Genomic DNA, 10,052 nt, shown 5'->3' with positions numbered 1-10,052 from the left:
TGGTAGTCACACATATGAATTTAGTTATCGGTGGGTTCACCAGTTTTTTCACTTTATTCAAGACGGTTGTTCAGGTCCCCGGGGCTGTCCCAGAACCTCCCGTTCAGCTCCTTTGTACCCAGCAGCAGTAGTTGCCACTCTCGTTTGGCATGTGGAGGACCTTGGAGAGTCTAAGGTGATCTAGTTCAGTCTCTATTTCACTCCTGAGGAAACTGTTGCTTGGTAGAACTATGTGGTTTGTGTAGGGATTGTTAAGCCTTTTATATTTTTCAGAGAGAAATATGGGTCTCTATGTGTAATATATGTCTCCTTCATAATTCTTTCAAATGTGCAGTGAGACAGAATAAATAGCTTAACCGTCAACTTTGAGCGCCCTGTCTCGACACAATTGATTTCAGTGTTTTATTGACTTCAAAAGGATCAGCTTTAGATTTCATTGATTTTTCTATTTTCGATTTCATCTATTTCTTATCTAATATTTATTATTTTCTTCTTTTATTTTGGATTTAATTTGCTCTTTTTCTAGTTAATTAATATGGATATAATTGATTCGAGTCCTTTCTTAGGTGTTCAGTCCTATAAATTTATCCCTAAATACTGCTTTATTTGCATCTTATCAATTGTAATATATTATATTTTCATTCAATTCAAATTATTTTCCTGTTTCACTTTTGATTTCGTCTTTGACCCATGGGTTATTTTAGAAGTTTACTGTTTACTTTGGAGTTATTCGGGGATTTTCCAGGTATCTTTTTGTTCCTGATCTTAAAATTTAATTCCATATGGTCAGAGAACATACTTTGTGTGACTTGAGTCCTTTAAAACAGGGGTCCCCAAACCCCGGGCCACGGACCAGTACTGGTCCATGGCCTGTTAGGAACCAGGCTGCACAGCAGGAGGTGAGCAGGGAGGAGCAAGCGAGCGAAGCTTCTTCTGTATCTGCAGCCGCTCCCCAGCGCCAGCATCACCGCCTCAGCTCCGCCTCAGACCATCAGGCATTAGATTCTCATGGGAGCACCTTTCCCTGGTGCCAAAAAGGTTGGGAACCGCTGCTTTGAAATGTATTTAGGCTGTTTTATGGACCAGAATGTGGTCTGTCTTAGAAGTGTTCCATGCGCATTGGAGAAAAATATATTCTGCATCCAGCAGTATCCTTTGCTGTGTTTTGGTCATTCTATTATGTCATAATGCTCCGCGAATGCCAGTTAGGGCAAGTTGGTTGATAGTGTTGTTCAAGTCTTCTCTGTTCTTGCTGATTTTCTATTCTTTCAATTAATTATTAAGGGAAGTGTGACTATAATTGTGGATTTGTCTACTTGTCCTTGTAGTTCTATGTTTTTGCTTCATGTTTTATAGCTTTGTAATTAGGTACATGGAATGTTTAGGATTGTCATGTACTTTTGAGGAATTGATCCTTTATCATTATGAAATGACTTTCTTATCCCCGGTGATACCGTTTGCTTTGAAATCTATTTTGGCAAACAGGATCATGTCTGCTCATCTTTCTTTTAGTTAGTGTTAGCATGGTATGTCTTTCTCCTTTTACTTGAACCTGTTTATTTGTTTATATTTAAAATGCATTTCTTGTAAGCAGCATATAGTTAGGTCTTGTTTTTTTAATGCAATCTGAAAATCTGCCTTTCCCCACTCCCTCTTCCGCCCCTGACCTACGGATGTTGCTGTCTCGCCTTAAGAACTGGATCTCTGAAGGCGGGGCATCTCCTCCCACGCGCTCACGGCACACACCCAGGGCCTGGTGCACCCGGAGCCTGATCCGTGGCTCCACCTGGGGCGCGAACCCAGGGACCTTCTGCGTGTCAAGCAGACGTGCTAACCACTACACTATGGAGCCATCCCACCTTTATTTAAATTGAAGTGTAATAATTGACATACAGCATTGTATTCGTTTCAGGTATATAACATAATGATTCAGTATGTGTATATATTGAGAATTCATCACCAGAGTAACTCTAATTAACATTCATCACCACACATAGTTACAGGTTTTTTTTCCTGGCGATGAGAGGTTTTAAGATGTGCTCTCAGCAACTTTCAGATATACAGCTCAGTATTATTAACCTTCGGCACCGGGCTGCACAGTCGCTGCCTCTTAATTGGGGTGTTTTGACCATTTACATTTAATGTGATTATTGATATGGTTAAATATACATCTCATCATTTGCTATTTTTTAATCCGTCCTATCTGTTCTTTGTTCTCTTTTCCTCCTCCTTCTGCCCTCTTTTGAATTAATCAAATTTTTAATGATTTAAAAATTTTGAATTATTTTTTTAATATAGTCTTTTGTAATTTATTTATTTTTAAATTTATTTATTTAAATTAGTTTCAGGCATATAGTACATTGGTTAGACTTCTATATAGTTCGTAAGACGATCCCCCCAATTACTCTCACCCTCCCCCGGCCCTCCACCTGCCATCATATTAATGCTGACTGCATGCCCTCTGCCGTGCTCCCCAGTGCTGTGACCAACTATCAGCTACTAATTAGTGCTTCTTTAACCCTTCACCCCATTCTCCCAGGCCCCCAACCACCCTCCCCTCTGTCTGTCACCATATTGTCCACTATATTTGTGAGTCTGTTTTTGATTAGTTTGTTCTTTTTCTTCCTTAGATTCCGCATACAAGTGAAATCATATGGTATTTATCTTTCTCTGACTTATTTCACTCAGCATAATAATCTCGAGGTCCATCCATGTCGTTGCAAATGGTAGGATTTCATTTTTTTAATGGCTGAGTAATATTCCATTGTATATATGAACCATAACCTCTTTATCCAGTCATCTCTTGATGGGCATTTAGGTTGCTTCCATATCTTGGCTATTGTAAATTGTGCTGCCATGAATATTGAAGTGCATAGATCTTTACGAATTATTGTGTTGGTTTTCTTTGAATTATTTTTATGATCGTTTTCTCTTTGTTGGCTTATTAGGGGTAACTCTGTTATTTTAGTGACTGCTTTAGGGTTTACAGCATACACCTTTAACTTATAATCAGCCTCCAGGTAATATGCCACTGCACATATAGTACCTTAAAGAAGCTTCTGTCTCTTCCCTCCCAGCTTTTATGTTGTCATGCATTTTATGTCATAAAACACACTATATTGCTGCAATTTTGTTTAAACAGTTTATTTTCAAAAAAGATTTTAATAATAAAACAAATCTTATGTATTTACCCATGTAGTTACCATTTCTAGTGCTCTCCATTCTTTTTTCTAGATCAGTATGTACATCTGCTATTATTTTCTTTTGCCTGACATTTATTGTAGTGTAGGTCAGTTGGCGATAGATGATTGCAGCTTTTGTATTCTGTAAAAGTTTTTATTTTGCCTTTGTTTTTTTAAACAACTTTATCAAGGTATAATTTACATACCATAAAATTCACTCATTTGAGATGTACAGTGCAATGATTTATAGTAAACTCACCAAGCTGTGCAGTCATCACGGCCACCCCATTTAGAATATTTGTCACCGCAGTCAGATCCCTTGCATATGGTTAATTCCTGTTTGCATTCCCCAGGCAACCATCAATCTGCATTCATTCTACGTTTGCCTTTTCTGGACATCTCACGTAAACAGAGTTAAGTGGTCTTTGCGTCTGCTGTCTCTCACATGTTTTTGAGGTTTATTCGTGTTATAGTATGTATCGATATTTCTCCCTTTTCTTCTACTTCACATTCTAATTTGTGTTTTTCTGTTTTAAAAATATATTTGCAGTTTTATTTAAGAATATGTTTTTCATAAGCCTCCAGAAATCATTCATACATTGAATTAGAATATAAACAAATATGTACTTTATTATATCATATTTAAATATTTGAAAAATCCTGCTTATGAGATGTATGGTATGGTCAGGTCCTATTCATTTTTGTATCCACTAGACTAGTGGATAGGGGTCCCCAAACTCTGGGCCACAGACTGGTACCGGTCCGTGGCCTGTTAGAAACCAAGCTACCTGGCAAGAGGTAAGCAGCGGGCGGGCTAGCGAAGCTCCATCCGTGTTTGCAGCCGCTCCCCAGCGCCAGCATCACCGCCAGCATCACTGCCTCAGCTCCACCTCAGATCCTAAGGCGTTAGATTCTCACAGGAGCACCCGTCCCTGGTGCCACAAAGGTTGGGGACCACTACTCTAGAGTCTCATTACTGGTAGGCTTTCAATTAAGATGTGTTGAGCTGAATAGAATCATGCCCTTATAAACTCACTTGAATCATGTTTGAAAATGTTAGAATGAGCATCCACAATAGCAGCACTAACTAAATTATAATCACCAAACATGTCGCCACAGTCTTTGGGGCTAAAGACATGATAATTGTGTATTGTTTCTGCAGTCTTTGTTTTGGATTATGAAACAGTGAGTCTTCGAAATTGTGCTGATAGTGTTTTTAAAAATCTGGCTTATGTAATTCTCAATGGTTGACATAATTATAGAAAAAGTTAAAACATGAATTGGAAAATTTTTAAAAATCTTTTTACTAATTTTGTTACTTCCTATCTGTTTTCACAGCTGGAGTATAATAATTTTCTATATAACTTGCCTTTTGAAAGCTATAGTGCCCTGCCTTTATTTTTTTTTAAGAACGGATTTTTTTCTTAAACTGCTGGGAAGTTCATCGGTCCTGGCACCAGATGTTGACACCAGAAAGTAAATTGGTGGGAGAGGACTTCTATATGTCCATAAACCCAAACCCAGACGAACAAAAAGGCCTTTATGTTTTCTTTGGTATAAATTCCATATAAAATTTCTTCTTTGGACCGTCACCGCTGTCTCGTGAGACAGGACATATGGAGGGAAAAGGCGCTGGAATCGCACAGAGCCCTGGCCTGGCCTCCCCTCTGGCCCTGGCCCCTGCGGCCGGGGAGAGCGGCTCGCCAGGGCTGGCCCGGGAGCTGTGCGCTTGGCGCTCCTGCTTGGGCATCTCATGGGCACCTCGGGCTTCCTAGGTCCAGAGCGAATCGAGAGTTTCTTATGCTCTCCTGAACCCGCTCCTCCTACCGAGTGACAGTTTTGTCTTCCACATCCGGTTAACCGGCGAGTCCTGTCTTTTCACCAGAAGTGGCCGGGCTGTTGGTCCTCCCCGCTGCGGGAAGCTCCGGGCGTGCGGGGCGGGGACACGTGCGGTAACCTGCACCCCGCACGCCTCGTGAGGAGGCCCGTCCGTTGCCGCCGCGCCCGGGTCAGTGCGGCCGGCCTTGGCCTGGCCTTGGCCGGGAAGTGATGTGTGTGGTCTGCAGCCGCACCCGGGTGCACCTTCCCCAGGCTCTCCAGAACGTCCCGGTCACCCCGGGAGGGACCGTGTGGGGAGAGACGCCCAGCCGGGATGAGCGCGGTGCCCAGGCCCCCGACGCGGGCACGAGGCCGCCTTCGGCGCCAGCGGGTCCCAGCCCGAAGCGCTGATCGCCGCCGTGCGACGGAATAGTGGCGGCGTTGAAAGTCGCTCAGTCTGGTGGTGCGTCCCGGCGCATCGTCGCCGCATCATCGGCACCTTGTGTCCGGGCCCTCCCTCCGCACCCCACCCTGTCCTCTCTCGTATCCTGTGTGGGCTACACGAAGCAGTGAGGGACCCCTGTGACGTCAGGACCCTGTCGTCACATCTTCCCCAAACCTCGGCTGCTTCCCGCCACGTCAAGGAAGCCCGAGGCCCCCTCCGTCGTCTCCTCCTGCCATCGCCCCTCCCCCGTCACTTCCTTCCCACCCCCTCGATTGGTCTGTGCCCGCCGCGCTGGTCCTGGCTGTGCCGTAATGCTGCGGCGGGGTCTCGGGGGATTTAGTCGCTGAACTTGTTCTCGCGCTAGAAAATGGGGCGATGCCATCCTAGAACCGGAGAGCTTAGGGGGGCCCGCCTTCGGGTGCCAGTGGGGGCTGGGGGGGACTTCGCTAGCCGTGAGCTCGCCTTCTGTCGCCTTCCCTTTTCTGGTGGGAGGTTTGCTTTGTCGTGTTTTTAATGCTTAGAGTCATGTTGTCCCCCCCTCACCATCTTTAGTGACTGAGGAGCGCGTCCCCACACAGTTCGTAGTAACAAGTATGTTCCTAAGTGGCTGTATTTGCAGACCACGTTGCACAAGCCTGTGCCCGTTTAGCTCTGACCGCCGGTGGTGGCAGAGTGTCCGGCGTGTGTCGTCCAGGGAGGGCGCCCTCCACATCACCCACAGGACCTGACGAGGCTGGCCCATGGCCACTCCCGCCACACACAAGCTGCACAGATGCAGTGTGGCTGACACGAGTCACTGAACACTGGGTCCCCAGGAGGGTGACTATGCTTTCATGGAGAACAGGTTTCTATAATAAAGGCGCGTAAGTCTTGCTGATAGTCTTTAGATTCTCTTTAAAACATTTCTGTCCTGTGTCCTTTCACTGCTCCCACGGCTTCGTCCCACCCACTCGTGTGAACGCCGGCCCCACACAGAGACGAACGTGGATCCCTGGTGTGGAAGGCCACGCCAGCGCCTGCGGGGGGCCGCCTGCGCCGCAGTGTGACAGTGTGAGGGGTGGGCGAGGCCCCTGCTTTTCCCTTCCCAACAGCCCCGTCCCAACAGCCCCGTCCCAACGAGCGCCGAGCACCTCTCGCCGCCCTCCGCAGCAGCTCTGTCAGCTTCCACCCATCCCGAAGCTACGTCCCCCCTGTTAAATGAGTCCTTCCTCCCCCTCTTCCTCCTGGCCCTGCCGTTCACCACGATGACAGGGCAGTTTGTGGTTTTCTGAGTAGTGTGTTCACTGCCGCGTGCCCGGAACCTAAAGCAGGTCCTGCGCAGCGCCCCAGGGTGGTGTCTGCTGGGCCAGGGCTGGGCCGTGTGGCCACCGTCCCGCTGCAGAGCAGGGAGGCGGGGACGCACTCTCGTGGCCACAGCTCCGTTCCCTGGCGCCTCTGCTACTGGAGCCACCTGTCGGGATGGCCAGTGCTTACCAGACTCCAGGGACTGTTGTGGTCGCAAGAGGCTTGCACAGCCACTACCCTCGACGCCGTCTTGACCCCTGATCCCTGTGTTGCACGTGATGGTCCTTGGGAGGGAAGTAGTACGATAGAAGGACCTACTTGGGTAGGCGTGGTTCCTTCCTATCCACGACCCCATCTCCAGGCCACGCTCCAGGCTCTCCGCCTGGGCAGTGGAGCCGCACAGGGCACAGGGGAACAAGCTGGGTCTGGTTTTGTGTCCTGGGACGCGTCTCCATCCTTTGTTTCTTCCTTGCTTTCTGACACTACGAGATTTTTCCGGCTCGTCTGATACTTTTCCGGCCCCTGGAATCTGCTGTATCAAAATAGACCAAAGCTGAATGTTCAAAAATAAAACATTCAAGTATTAGAAGAAAACACAGGTGGGTGACCTTATAACCAGAAAACGGGGAAAGCCTTATAGAAATAAATGAGAAGTGACATAAATTGATAGTTCAGAGGAAGGAAAATGAAAATGGCTCATAAAGGTAGGAAAAGGTGCTTGCCCTCACCTCTAAGATCAGTGCGAAGGAAAAGCACCCTGCGGTCCCAAAAGTTTGGGAACACTATTGGGTCGGCTGAGGGGAAACTGTCACGCATTGCTGGTGGGAGTCTAAATTGTGCCACCCTACAATGGGAGTTTGAGGATGAGCAGACAGATGGACTTTTGGTCCAGTCATCCCCCTTTTAGGAATCTATGCTGAAAATAAACTTCCATGGATAAACAACACATGCATAAGCTTATTCATCCCCACATCGTTTGTGACAGCAGAAGGTGGGAGACAGCCCAGATGTCTGTCAATAGAGGCCCGATTGTGGCACTGGAACACTCACACAATGGAATACTGTGCAGTGTGAAGAAAAACAAGCAGTGACAGTGTCTGTGTACTCGTGTGTAGTGACGAGAAAAGCAAGGCATGGAACGGTATATAAAGGAGAAATTGGAAATGCATACATACCTGCTCGTTTTGATGAAAGGAACATTAGGTTAAAATAGACATTAATAAAAATGATTACCTGGGATGGGGGAGGGAGAAATGAAAGCCAGGCCTTTCTAAGTACTTTTCTATATAGTTTTGACTTTTAAAACATTGATATTTTTTACATATTGAAAAAATAAAATTTAAACGGGAGGAATAAAGCAAACTGTAGAATTCGAAATCAATTAAATAATTGAAACAAGTTAACTTAGATTTTATATAAAGGTTGTCCACACAGAGGAAAGAATTATTTCAGGTGACTTTTGAACACGGTACTGCTTAGTGGGATGTAACTTAAAGCCAAAACAAAGCTTCAAAGAAGTCCTAAGCTAGAACACAGTTTTTAAACTCTTTGACATGTATTTTAGGATAAACCGAATAAGTAAATTAATTAGGAACTAAGGTTTTCATTGTAAAAGCAAAGAGATACAGATATGGTGCCAAAGAAATTAAGAAACAACTCTATAAAGGAACGTACAGGCTAATCACTAAGCTTGAGTGCCGCACGTTCTGCAGGTGGGACTGAGGAAGAGCTGGAGCGACATCACGACTCTTATTAACAAGGCCAGAAAGGGTTTTAAATGGGATCACAGCGTTAATAATAAAGAATTTGAATTTTAGCATTTTAGTGTTTTCAGGGTTTTTCGAGTGTGCAATTCTGAATTTGCATGAGTGTTTACATTTTATACTAAATTTCATTTTTATGAAAATGATGGTAGATGAACAGTCAACCTGTAGTAAAATTTATGCACAAAATGTTCAAAAGTGTGTTTATTTACTGTTTTTTCTTCTGTTCTAGTTACTCTTTCTGGAAATGGAGAAAAAGGTAAGGCCCTTTTAGTCTCAATTTAAGTACACTGCTTACGGTGTCAAGTGCAGTTTTTTATTAGTGATGACTATATGTGTTCTTGTTTTTAGAAAGAAAAACATGTTTTTAAAGTTTAAGTAATTAAAATGAGACATTATATTGGGTTTCTTGCTATACTTTCAATATATTCTCATTTGCATTATTTATATTAATAGAACTAACTTTTGTAAGGCACATAGTACCCACACTTGTTTGATATACTGATATATGAATTTCTGCCTTGTGTGCCGAGAACTCTTTATAGTAGTAGTTTAAAGTTTTTAATATCAATTCTAGCTGATTGAGGATTTTGTTTTCTCTTATTTATGTGTTTGTTACAAACAGTACTTTGCTACTCACAGGCGTTTAATTAAATAACCAGACTGTAAATTGTTTTACTAGTTCATTTTGAAAGGGAATTAAAGTTTTTATAATGACTGGTCAAAGAGACAGTGCCTAGAGGGAAATATCAGTGCTTAAAATTTCATGGAAAGAAAATAAAATTATAAATCCATTGACATCAAATTTAAAAAATAAAATATGATCAGAGATACAAAAATCCAGAGGATGTCTAGAACAGTTGAACAGTTAGAAATTAGTATTTATTCTTAGTATTGGAAATAATTAGGCATGAAGCAAGTAAATCTCGAGCTGTCTCTGAATCTCATTTCTCAGTAACAGAATAAACACAGACTCAATCTGCAAGGCTTCTTTTTCTCCCTTTAAATCGAAACTGTCTCCCCTGTGTTGAAAGCACACACACAGAAAGCAGAGAATTTCTGGAGTGCTTCTAACAGGAGTTGTAATTTGTGTTATTATTTCTTGGGGCTGTTTCCCCGTGTCGTTCAAAGAGTCTTTTGATGAAGTTTCTGTTTCCTCTCTGGTGTGTCTTTTAATTCAGTCACAGGGGATTTTCGATTCAGACTTTTTGACATAGGTTCAGTTTTTCCTTCCGCTTCGATTTAGTTTGCCTCGTTAACTTTACTTTATATATTTCTTTAGCATACATGTATGTAACCAGAAATTTGCTTAGTAGCAACCACATGAATTCGAATTAGTTTAAAAGCAACGTTTTCTATTATTCTTTGCATTATAATTTGATAATTAGCCATCTGTTAAGTACTTACTATTTTCCAGGTGTTATGCTGATTTATCTATTTTTTTAACGGAGGATTAAGAATTTTTTAAAGTAAAAGCCATTGTTTTTGTTCTTACGGAAAGCAGAAATATTCTAAAAATATATTAAATGCTTTAAAAAGTATTTTTAGAGTATATTGTTT

At 43.3% G+C, this 10,052-nt stretch overlaps 1 protein-coding gene and 1 non-coding gene across 3 annotated transcripts in view; one reads left to right on the top strand and one right to left on the bottom strand.

The window, feature by feature from the left end:
- The window catches only part of ZDHHC20 (zinc finger DHHC-type containing 20), a 51,072-nt gene that overhangs the window by 8,452 nt on the left and 32,568 nt on the right, over nucleotides 1-10,052 (top strand). For both annotated transcript variants that reach the window (XR_002780339.1, XM_011360222.2), the window contains exon 3: nucleotides 8,725-8,751. The gene's annotated coding sequence lies outside the window, so the exon portion shown is untranslated. The remainder of the gene's footprint in view (nucleotides 1-8,724; nucleotides 8,752-10,052) is intronic.
- On the bottom strand, nucleotides 1,778-1,852 carry TRNAV-GAC. Its single transcript has one exon. It is a non-coding gene; the product is annotated as a tRNA-Val (tRNA).

Source organism: Pteropus vampyrus, unplaced genomic scaffold, assembly GCF_000151845.1.
Source record: "Pteropus vampyrus isolate Shadow unplaced genomic scaffold, Pvam_2.0 Scaffold52, whole genome shotgun sequence".
Lineage (NCBI taxonomy): Eukaryota > Metazoa > Chordata > Mammalia > Chiroptera > Pteropodidae > Pteropus > Pteropus vampyrus.
Note: the sequence above shows the minus strand (reverse complement) of the source record. Positions and strands in the feature narration are given on the sequence as shown.